We start from the raw sequence: 13,338 nt of genomic DNA on the forward strand, positions 1-13,338 counted from the left end.
CCCCTTTGAAGACTTCACAGATTCTCCATAACTCCTGGAATTTTCTTTCTTACACACTTTATATTCTTCCTTCATTTCAGTTAATAAGGGCTAACAACCAGCTGTACTTTCTCCATAACTATCCCACTCAAGGATAGCCAACACACACACTGAACAGTGTGAAAAAGCTATGTACAAAGTTACATACACACAGATGGAGACCACATTTTGAAAAATCAAGCCAGCTGGTCACCCTTATTTTCCAGTACTGATGTGACCAACTGGCTTGATTTCTATGGCTCTTTCTTCTCTATTGGTTCAACAGAGGGTTCAATTTCCAGCTGTGTCACAGACTTCCTGTGTGGCCCTGGGCAACTCAGTTCATCACTATGGCCTGGATCTTAGCCTCTGTGCCTTATCTTCACATCTGTAAAATGAGGATAATAATGCTTCCTTTCTCTCACTCTTCGTCTGTATGGTCTATTTAGACTTCAAGCTCTTCAGGGCAGGGACTGTCTCTTACTATGTGTTTGTGCAGCAGCTAGCACATTTGGGCCCTGATTTCAATTAGTCACTACTGAAATATCACATGAGAGAAGAAAAATATATTTGGCTAGGCATTCTTCACTATGATGATTGCCTTTCCATCTGGCAAGTAAAACTGAATATTTTATGCATTTCTGTAGTACTAATCTTCTAGCCCACCCTTGGGTTACTTTTATACATCTGTTCTTCTTCTTTGTGATTCCCTGGGAATTCTAACTCTAATTACTATGGCTGAATTACAGGAAAAGATGTATAGGGTAAACAAAATTAAACTATGAAATATCCTCATGAGTTCTGGATAGGAAGAGAGTTTCTTGTTCTTCCTTGGTTAATGCATGTCCTCTGAACAGTCTGCTCTATGGTTAGACAATTTGTCTATGGCTAGCCTAGACTAGACAATTTGCATTTAGAATATTAGCATATATAAAAGATTCATGAGTGCCCAACTACATAATATTAGAGTGAAGGAAGTATTGGAATTTCCAAGCTATGGGAAATTCTTATGTTTCAACATTTTGTTTTTGGTCTAACAAAAGGTTGAAATATCAAAATTTGTCATACAATGAAAAGTTCCAAAAAAATTCAATTTGAAAATGGTGAAACATTTTGTTTTGGCATTTGTAATTGAAATGAAGCATTTTGATTGTCCCAAATGTGTCATTTCAAGTCAGTTCAACATTATATATTGCATTTTCCTATGGTGGTATAGTACACCTGGAAGTTGTAGTTCAGGTGCTTGATACTTTTCCCTTACCTCCGATAGAGTTCAGGCTGCCACTTGGCTCTAGATGAGAGTAGTGCAAGGCACACTTCTTTGACCTGCCTTCTCTAACAAAAACTCAGAATAGCAGGCACACTAAGTAACAAAAATAAACAAGACAATCCAACCTAGAAACAAAAACCTGCCAGAACAAAACACTATAATGTGCACACAGTTCTCTCCTTGGGGACAGGATGAGAGAGACTATGTTCTGTGTTTCACAGCATACAAACAGAGAAGTAGATAAAAACATAAATATTCTTCCTGGAAGGTTGCAATGTAATACTACGTTATTTCTTAGAATTCAGAACACACAATAACACAAAAACAGAGGGAAATAAAACAGGCTGTTCCTTAAAACAGAGAGGCACAACTCACCCCACCTTGTTTTTAGATTGATGACTGTGTCTGCTCCACACATTACTACAAAGCCCTCCGCAAGCAGTACTCAGACCCCGTTCTCTGCACATACAGTCTTAAAGTGATAGCTTGCAATTCCATAATAGTCCTCAATACTCCACAAAATGAACCATACACTACATATATTAATTATGTCAAATGATGAACTGCTGGAAGGAGCTCAGGTACTACAGATATGAGTGTGGTATAAGAATCTAGAATAGGATCTCTTTGTAAGAATTCCAAATCTTTATGGCAACTCCATAGAGGGATTCGTAACACCCTTGCTGTACCCTAATAAAAAAAGTTCTCCAATAAAACAAATGTGAATTTCCACTCTCCTTTAAAATGAATTTACCATGAATGGGAGCCATTAATTCATTTTAGAGGTGAGTGCCACGCTTACCACTTAAGCAAAAGTCGCTGGCTGACAAAACCTTCCATATTATGGTTAATTGCATGCACTACTAGTACATAAAATTCATGTGAGGTTCCTGGATGTTTGGCAAATCCACTGTTGATCTGTTTTCCCGTCTCCCTGCATATTATATTATTACATACCTATTTGTATGTGATTGTGTTTTTAAAAGGGCATAACTGCCTACATAGCCCAGTGCAGTAATACATTGAAATAAATATATAAATGCTTTCTCCTTGCTAGTAAATACAATGGAAGCTTTATGAGGTGCAGTCACTCTTCTAACACTTTGGGGGAAAGTGTCGTGTTACAATCTGACTGTAACATAGTCCCCAAGAATTTTCTAATGCTCCTAGACAGGGACTACTGTGGGGGAGGGATAACTTTGTGGTTTGAGCATTGGCCTGCTTAACCCACAGTTGTGAGTTCAATCCTTGAAGGGGCCACTTAGGGATCTGGGACAAAAATCAGTACTTGGTCCTGCTAGTGAAGGCAGGAGGCTGGATTCAAGGTCCTTTCCAGTTCTAGGAATTAGGTATATCTCCTACTATTATTATTTGATTATTACTACTGTCTAAAAGATGTGGTTTGCTACTCTTTGTAAAGATCCAGTGCATAGTACAGAGAAGATGCAGTATACTTTCTGCATGATGGGAAGGAATAACTTAGTCTTCGCTTTTGTTCCTGTTAGTCAGATGATAAATCAGAGAGATCTCAGAAACAATCACAAATATTTTTCCAGTCTAGGCAAAATGGGAGGATTCAAGCTTATTGAAGTCAATGGGCATCTTTCCATTGTCTTCTTCAGACTTTGGGTTAGGCTTTGGGTTAGGCTTCAAGGGCAATTTTTTTTAACTTTCATTGACTTTCCATTAGTCTTAGACATCTAAGTCACTTTTTAAAATGAGATCTAAGTTCCGAGGTCACTTAAGCACTTTTAAAAATTTTCTCTTATCATTCTCTTTGTCCTCAGTTGGAGTTGGATTAGGGCACTCTTCTTAGGCAAAATTAAGTTGGTTTTATATCATGCTAGCAGCAAATGCCTCCTGCCACCGAGCTCAGACATTGGTTCAGATATGGCATTTGTCCACAGGAATAATTTCACCAACCGTATTTCCTGTAGTAACTGAGTTTTTAGTAGAGGTCTCTGAGTCCTGACCATGCCTAGCTTATTAAATCTAATTTGCTGTTGAGCACAGGCTTCATTAGCTATTGTAACACAAGCCTGGTACTTAAGTAAATGAATTGATAATTATTTCTAATGTGGAGCAAAGTATTTACAGGAAATGTGAATTGTTTTCTTTATTGTTGCTAAAATGTCATTCAAGAAATTTAGCAGGCACTAATTTAAATTAGGAGGATATGATTCAGGAATAATAAAATACATGAATAATAATCTTCTGTCGGCAGTAAAATGAAGGTTTGCACTGAATTCTTGAAGAATCCTTATTTAGTTTTTGATGTGTTTTTTCCATCTAAAATATTATTTAGTCTGACCTGTTAATTTGATTAATTCCTTTTATACAGTGTTTTTAATTTGATATTCCCATTTTAGGCACAATACTGAGTTCTCTTATTCATAAAAATGAACTAATTTTTAAAAATGTAAGACCTAATTTTAGGCCATTGCTTTTACCAGACCATTTCAGAGACATGAATATGCCCAATTTCCAGTGATTTAACAATAGCATTAACTTTTTTTGGCTTCATTGCTTTGTTGGACAGGTGAATTGGGTGGCAATGTGTGGCTCCTATAGGCCATAGTACAGCAAAGTACATGAACATATGTGTAAATTTGAAGTCAATGGGACCACTCACATGCTTAAATCTATGCATGTGCTTAAGTGCTGCTTTGGGTCAGGGACATAATTTCCACATTAAGTAAGGCGTTTAGTGAAGTGCCCTAAGATTTACTATAATTGTGAATTGTGAATGAATCTGGATTTTGGAAAGCCAACTTCCAGGACTTGAATTTTCCCCATCATGATGAGAATGGCACAAAAGAGCCTTTCCTCGGTAGACTAATTAATAATTTTGGCTGTCCTCAAAAGCTTTCTTAGTTCAGTTCAGATAAGGTCCTAAACATCTGTAAGTTTAGCTGAACCATAGCCAAATTTATCAGAACTTTCTAAGCCTCCCAAATATCCATCCTTCTCCTTCTTCCATCCCACTGCCTTATATCAGTATCTCCAAAAAGATCCCTACACCTGGATTCCATCCTTTCCTTTATGATCAACTCTTGGTAAATCTTCCAGGGCCTGTCCAGCAACCTCTTTTATCTCTTTGCTTATATTTTTCCCATTTGACACCATTCTCTTTACTCTTCCAGCCTTCCCATTCCCTCTCTAAGCTGGTGGAGTGGTTTCACCAGCCAGTGAATAGAAAAAAGCCTCCAAACCTCACTCCCTTCAAGGACCTTTTCTAAGGGTTTGTGTATTGGCTCTCAAACAGCCCAGTTCAATTTTATTATTAAATCACATGTGACATATGTCTTGTGCGAACACCAAAAGAAAAACATACACAAATGACGCTGTCTCTATGATACATATAATACATAAAAATGTCACTTAGAACTTGGTAAAAACTCTTCTTCAGCACAGCATTAAAAGGGCAAAAATTGCTACAGATTTAATTACTACTAGGGATTAAGAAAATACTAAACACAAATTGATATGGTGATAAAGATTCTTTTTTATACAAAAGAGGTAAAATCCAGCGCAGTCTCAGAAACTGGAAAATTCTACAGCCCAAAGGATAATGAGGTAGCTCTTCAAATGCTTGAGATTTATATGAACAAAAAAACAGATGTAAAGGACTTTTCCGTATCTACCTTTAAGGACAGAAGTTTCCTTGGTTTGGAATATAAGCCTTATATAAATGAAGATTTGAAAACTCATTCAAATACAGTTAAAAAACACAGGCCATCTTCAAAGCAGAAATCCAAAAAGGCAAACGTAGAATTGCAAATCATAGCCAGATCTTTTTGTTGGGTAATCTCTGTCACTCTCTGTTTGGTCAGTTGATTACATTGATTAAAAGATATTGAGAAAAAAGTGAGTAATAGAAATAGCCAACCTACTTATAATAAATTGAAAGGTCTTATACCATGGAAATAAGGAGTACACAGGTTGTTCCTCCATCTCCTGAAGGCAAAAATGGGGCAAAAGAGTACAGATCTTAGACCAAAATTTAGGAAACACAATACAAGCTCTACTACGTACAGAAAAAAATACTTATCTCAGCATTTTAAAACAAGGCAGAGGTAAAATTGGGGCATGAATGATGGAACTTTATCCCTAAACAAGTAAAAGCAGATACTTGTTGTACAACGTGGCATTCTATCTTCCACTCAATTTGAGGAGCGTGTTACAGGTTTGGTCACAGAGATCCTCTTGGGACTATTACCTGATGCGTTGAAACTACCTCTGAGCCCATTTTCCCTGTTAGCTTGGGACTCCAGAACCCTGCCTTTTTTAAGCCAGACACACTAGTCTGCTGCAACACAGACCCACACCCCCAAAGCTGCAGACTTTAACCAAAAACTGCCCAGCAAATCACTTATCTCCAGCACACAGACATCCAGCTCCCAATGAGATCCAAACCATAAATAAATCTGTTTTACTCTGTATAAAGCTTATACAAGGTAAACTCATATCTTGTCCACTCTTATAACACCAATAGAGATATGCACAGCTGTTTGCTCCTCCAGTTATTAATTACTTACTCTGGGTTAATTAATAAACAAAAGTGATTTTATTAAGTATAAAATATAGGATTTAAATGGTTTCAAATAATAACAGACAGAACAAAGTGAGTTACCAAGCAAAATAAAACATGCAAGTCTGAGCCTAATACATTAAGAAACTCAGTACAGGTAAATCTCACCCTCAGAGATGTTCCAATAAGCTTCTTTCACAGACTAGACTCGTTCCTAGTTTGGGCCCAATCCTTTCCCCTGGTACCGTTCTTGTTAGTTCCAGCTCAGGTGGTAACTTAGGGATTTCTCATGACTGGCCGCCACCTTTGTTCTGTTCCACCCCCTTTTATATCTTTGGCACAAGGTGGGAATCTTTTCTCTCTCTGGGTCCCTACCCCACCTACTAAAAGGAAAAGCACCAGTTTAAGATGGATTCCAGTATCATGTAACATGTTCACATGTTCTGTGAGACCCCAAGCTCCCATTCTTCCTGGCCTGACTTACAGGAACACAGGAAGGCTGCAAGTAAACAGAGCCATTTACAACCAATTGTCCTAGTTAATGGGAGCCATCAAGATTCCAAGACACCATCAATTGCCCATACTTTACATAGTTACAATAGGACTTCAGAGTAATGCTTCATATTTCTAGCTTCAGATGCAAGAATGATACATTCATACAAATAGGATGAACACACTCAATAGATTATATGCTTTGTAATGATACTTTACAAGATACCTTTTGCATAAAGCATATTCCAGTTACATTATATTTACACTCATACGCATATTTCCATAAATATATGGAGTGCAACGTCAAAGAGTGTTCTTCCTGAAAATCATGACCTTAGTCTTATAATTGAGAACTAGGTCTTGAGAATTACAATAAGAGGAAAAATGAGATAATAACTGTCAGAGGCCTCTGGGAGTTGACAATAAAACAACCAAGTCACTGGCATATAACAACACTGGGATGGATTTAGGCTTAATTTGTGGCTTAGAGAAATTTTCTTCCTTTAAAACATCCACCATATCATTGATACATAAATTAAACGAAGGAGGCGCTAGAAGGCATCCCTGGTGTATGCCTGTAGAAATAGGAAAAATGTTAAAACATTCTCCAAACAGTCTGAAAAACAAAAAACAAATCAACTGAAAACTATTGAGAAATAATCCCACAGAATCTTTCCTCACTTCAGCCAGCCACAAGAGAAAGACCACACTTTCCCTTTATTTTATATTCTGTCCTGAGCAGCTATGTGACCCACGAGGACTTGTTAACCCTTTACAGAATGCAGCACATGTACATTGTCACATTCTCCCTAATTCTACAAAGCTCCCTTTATCTTTGGTGATAGTTCCATAAATGTGTCAGGATTTGCTGAGTAATCCTAAATTGTTATAGCTCCAAACTTCCAACTGCTCCCTGACCCCTGAAGAGCTCCAGAGACCATGAGACATGAAGACAACAGAAAATTTAGAAGAGACTGCTGAAAATGGTAAGGCCTCACCAATGAATTGTGCAATATTTCAGCAACGGTAATGGAAGCAAATGAACTGTTGATTGGAGAGGGAATTACTTTGTCAAAAATTTCAAGTTTGGGTTTAATTCAAATATTTTTGGCTAAGGTTCAGAAGAAATTCCATTTTTTAAAATTTGATTTGCCTATCCCTATCACTCAGTGTACAGTAAACATACATTGTTTTTCATTTCACATGCTACTTTCTCCCTTCTCAACCAACATGTAATTTAAACTGTTCTGTGTGATTTCATATAGAGGAATTTAGAAAGTTGCATGAAACATAGCTGCAAAATATAAATGTTTCACTACACTGAAACTAAACACAAGTGTCATCATGCAGCTCCCACATTCATACTCTTTTCATGTGTGTGTGTGTGTGTGTGTGTGTGTGTGATTTAGTGCTTGAAACTATATTAAACTCAATGTTGAATTTGAGGTAAATCTTCAGAATTTAGAAATTCTCTGTCTTCCTACATAAAGACATGGTTTTATTTTCATTGAAGGAGGTTGATCTGGTCCTAAATGCATGTAATACATCTTTTAATTACATTGCTTTATCCTACCATCCATTTTTAGTCTAATTATTGTATCCCTCCTATAGAAATCCACCGAGGGGAGTGGGGTTCCAAAAATCTATATCACACTTTGTTAAATTTCTGTAATCTGTATTTCATTCAACTGGAGCTGCAGCTAGTGGTTGTGCAAGGGATTAGAAATAACTGAAGAACTGTCAGACATCAGAAAAAAATATGTTTTCTCCTTGATAAGAAATGGGTGTCAGGAATATTACTAGTTTGCCTCCAAGAACCTCTCCTCCCTCATGTATTGATGTGTGTGTTTTCATTGAACACACTCACTTGAGTTAAAATAATATTATCAGTGTAGGTCGCCGTCTGTATCTGGGCACGTGGAGGGAGATACATTCTTGTTCATGCTACAGTAGTTAAAGGAATGTTGACAAAGTTCAAAGTCTGAGTGCTGTTGAAACTCATGGCTCCTGTATCTCGCATTCGCTTCACAAATGCTGAGTCACTGAAGCCTCTGGAGACTCCCAAGCAACGGCACACCAGGGCTTTGCTCAATAAAGCCTCAAGTGATGTGACACTGTCAAGATGATGGTATCTGCAGAAAGTATGAAAATTGGGGACTGATGACTGAAAATTTCATTCCTCCAATGTGAACAATCTTATTCATTGCACACATTGTGGGTTATAATACAGTTGCTGGGTTATAGATAACATTTTGCTTTTCAACAAAATGCCTGCAAAAGCCTGCTATCGGGCAAGTGATCTTGCTTATGGTTGATGTAATTGAAAACAGTTTACCAAAGTTCGCAGCATCGCAGGTCATTATATTTCCATTTTATTTAAATTAGAGCAGTATAGTTCAGGGATTGGCAACCTCTGGCACGTGGCTCGCCAGGGTGCTTACCTTGGTGGGCTGGGCCAGTTTGTTTACCTGCCACGTCGGCAGGTGCAGCCAATTGTGACTCCCACTGGCCGCAGTTCACCGTCCCAGGCCAATGGGGGCTATGGGAAATGAAGCGGACCGAGGGTTGTGCTGGCCGTGGCTTCCCATAGCCCCCATTGGCCTGGAGTGGCTACCTGCGGCCAGTGGGAGCTGCGATTGGCTGAACCTGCTGATGCGGCAGGTAAACAAACTGGCCCGGCCCATCAGGATGCTTACCCTTGGTGTAGTTTATAACCTATGAAGATCTCATGCTAGAAAACTGAGGGTTTAGCCTCAGAGAAAATACACATCATTTTTTCATTTCCTTACTCTAGTGCTGTAGGTGGTTAGTTCCAATTGCTGGGTTTGGCACTGGAGGTTTGTTTAGTTTGAAGCCAAGTAAAACAGATAGCGGATAGCTAAATTGAAAAACCAAAATTAATATGCTAAGTATTACGGTGTAGTTTATATAATCTCAGCATTCCCAAGAGTTATGTATTATAGCTGCATTGTTCTTTGAAACAGATTAATATGAACCAGAAGTGATTATAGGGCAGGTAGAAAGATTAGACTTTACTCTTGGAAGAAAAAAAGACCTTTAAAAACATTACAAAGCTAATCTACTTGAGGACGATGCTAATGCAGAAATATGTTAATGCATCTGATGGCGACTATGAATTTCCATATTGGCATAGCAGATTGTATCATAATTCACAGTAGTTTCAGGATTGCAAATGGATTCTAGGTTTTAGTTTACCAATGAAAGACTTAACTTTCTTAGCAGGAAAAAGAGAGAGGAGGAAAAGAACACAGAGTGAAGAAAGACATATTTTAATATCATTAACTTGTGTCATGAAGTTGGAGCTACATAGTTAGGGCTATATCCAGTGGAACCAATGATATACTGTAGAACAAAGTAGTAAAGGAAAATGGATCAATGCAGTAGTTATTTGTAATTACAGAATAGTCTCTCTATGAATGAAGTGAATGGTGTTATGCAGCAGACCTCTGGATACCCTTTAAGACGTGAGCCTCCATCAAATTAGTGTTGTGTGATGACATGTGCAGCAAACTTTATATCATTCAGGCTGTATCTTGGGCCTTCCTGCTGCTAATGAGTTTTATAAAACATTGCACAGTTTGTTTTGAGCTGCAAGAGACTGCAAAAAGGCATCCAGTAAGCAAAGCTCTGTGTTATAATTTAATATGTTTTGAGGGTGAGATCCTCAGCTCCTGAAAACTGGACTAACTCCACTGACTCCAAAGGACCTCATAAGATTTACACCAGCTGATGATCTAGACCTAATCTTCTATCACTCGTAAGTTCTATAACTCGCCTCCGGCACTAACTTTGGTTCCAACAAACAGCATTCCAGGAATCCTCTTAGGCCGGGTCTACACTAAAGGGGGGATCGATCTAAGTTACGCAACTTCAGCTAAGTGAATAACATAGCTGAAGTCGACATACTTAGATCAGCTTACCATGGTGTCTTCACCGCAGTGAGTCGACTGCTGTCGTTCCCCCGTCGAATCCAGCCTGCACCTCTCGCCGAGCTGGGGAGTCAATGGGAGAGCACTTGGGGATCGATTTATCTCATCTAGAGTAGATGCGATAAATCGATCCCTGCTGGATCGATTGCTGCCCACCGATCCACCCGGTAGTGAAGGCATACCCTTAGTATATTCCCACCAAAATGCTTCTCTCTGATTACTGCTTCACGCTGACCAATGGGCATTACTTAATGGGAATTCTTTCCCCTACCCTTCTGACCAATCCAGTTTTGTTATATTTTGTTTCTCCCTGCTCAGTAATGGCTTCCTCATATTCTGCACCCATTCTGCCCTAAATTTTTCTGTCTCTATTGAACCTACATTTGAGGCACTGAAAGGATTGTGGGCACAGCCTGCTTTCTTTCTTTCTTTCTTAGCCCATTGCACAGGGTCACAAACTTGACAGGAATTTTTTTCCTTTTGAGTCTAGGCAACTAAAAGCCCAACATGTGCTTAATGAGCAAATGGAAGGTTGAGCTTGGATTTTTATTTAGAGAGCCTTGAAGGGCTCTTTTACTAGAGTTTGAATATCTGGCTTGCAGATACATAACAGCCAGCAAGTTCAATGAGTAGGAAAAGAGCTGGAATTAAGATTTGGCCAAATTTTCCGTGATTTACACTAGTGTAAGCCTATGTTACTCCTTATTTATACTAGTGTAAACAATGGTAGCATATGACCCTGTGCATTTTCATCTGCTTCATATTATTTATTCAATTTTGTTTAAAAAACTAAGGGGCTCACCCTGCATATCTTGAATTCAAAGGCAAAAATTCCCATTGACTTCAATGGGAGCAGGATTAGGGCCTAACTTTGCTTTGTCCGATCGTTATTTAAATGTTCAGTGTTATAAAGCTTTTCTTTTTGACACCTAAACAGAATAAGAGAATGAGCAAATGATTATTCCAATCAGTTTAGAATAATGCTTTTCTGTTTAATATTTGAAAGTGACAGCTTTGCAGTTCTATTCTCATTTTATCCATCATTCCTAATTGCAGACTAGAACTCCTCTTTCTCCATTGCTCTGCCACTTATTAGATCATTTACTCCAGGCAAAGTGGGTGTAAAGCTACCAATTCTGAATAGTACAAGGATCTCTTATCTCTCTCAACACATAATTTTCTCTATTGGAGGTTGACTTTTATTTTCCTCGTCTTGGTTTACAAAGAGTCTTAGCCCCAGACTGATCCATTACCTGAACGCATTCAGTGGCAACAAGACTAAAGGATATGAAAGTAACTGCATTAGTTAAGAAATCAGAAATGTCAGTTTGAAGCACAATGTTAGCAGACTTATGCTGTGGCAGCTCTAACTGTACTCAGAGCTATTTCTCTTTCAGTTAGATTCATGTAATGACCCAGTGATCATGTTTGAGCTAAATATCTCCTATGATTACAAAAGAGAATGCACATTCCAAGTACATAAGTGGTCATTTGAAACAGAGACTTTAAAGTCAGATAGAAACAAACAAAAATTCTAATGTCCATTTCTACATTTTGAGTCCCCATCTGAGAAACCCAATGAATTTTGAACTACCAAAGAGAAAGCAATAATAAGTTTTTAAATTTATTATTTAAAGTTCTAAAACTTACTATTTAAAACCAAAACCACCACATTATCTTAAAGTGTCACTTTTGCATTACAGTGCTGCAAAACAGAAGACACCAGATCCTCAGCATAGCTCAATCGAAGCTAGTTCACACCAGCTGATGAGCATGCCACATATCTTTGTACTGTAGACATCACAATGGTGTGTGTCTTGTTTCTGCTGTTCTGGCCCAATGTGGTCCACAGAGGGGTTACACTGCCCCATAGTCAATTCTTTCTAGCACAGTGGGAATCCCTGCCTAGAACAGCTGGCTCCACCAGCTCTCTGGTACCTTCAGAGACGTCTCAGTGCAGAGGAGCATTCCAGGGCAGGGCCAGAGGGCAGATGGGGCAGGGTAAGGCTTGAGCAAACCTATGCACCAGCAATTTCCCACTGTCACAAGTCACATAGAGTGTATGGAAGTGGAAGGTGCAAATTAGAGTAGTCCCAGAGATTTCCTAGTGGGCACCTTGATAGAAATGGGGAACAACAAGCATTCTCCCTGCTGTCCCTGCAACAGACCCAGCAGTAACCAAGAGAGAAATCTGTGCCTATATGCAATTAATAAATGAATAATATTTCTCCTTTTGCACCCACAGTTGATGGTATTTGCATTAGTCAGATTTACAGTAAGTTAATTCCCTTCCCTTTGTGGTTTTGGTGGCTGAATGCATTGATTACAAACAATGCAATTGCATTAACTGTCGCTATTATCAGGATTCAATGAATTGATTTGAAGTTGTCCAGATGCTATGTTTTCACAAATTGGTTGGAAATATTCTTTGGGTTTTTTTATACTTAATATGTATGTTTTGTAGGGGACTCTGGATCAGATTTATTGATTGCAGGAATTTTGCCACAGTATCATAATGTCTATTTGACTTGTTTGAGTTATCCCAGTGAGTACAAATCTGCTTCTGTGATCAGAGATGCTGAACCAGACCGTGAGGTTGAAGTCAGCGGTTCTGCTCTGAGCAGCTGTCGTGGGTAATAAAAATGTTTCTTTTGAGTGTAAATGTTTATTTTAAAGATGATTGGGCTGATTTGTCACTGGTTATGCAGCAAATCTTCCTCACGTGAGCTGGTGACTGGGGATCTCTGCTTGGGAATCCTCCACGGCAGACCTCAGAGCAACTAGTGCAGTCTCAGAACTGATGTAGCCTCCATGGCCTTTGCGCCTACCCCTTTTTTGAGAGTAAATGACTGGTGAATCTATGCACTGGCTCACTAATCCACTGTCACCACATCCCTGCTCACCCCAAGAGAGCCACTCTTCAGGAGGCCCTCAGTGAAACCCCCTTAATAGTATGCAGAGGATGAAAACACCCTGCATGTTCTCCCAAAGTCTTGCCCCCAGTGTTGAGGGAAATCAGTTGGATTTCACTGTAGACAGAGACCCCAAATGCAGAGTAGAAAGCGAGACAAGTTAGA

This window comes from Chelonoidis abingdonii, chromosome 8 (genome assembly GCF_003597395.2).
Source record: "Chelonoidis abingdonii isolate Lonesome George chromosome 8, CheloAbing_2.0, whole genome shotgun sequence".
Lineage (NCBI taxonomy): Eukaryota > Metazoa > Chordata > Testudines > Testudinidae > Chelonoidis > Chelonoidis abingdonii.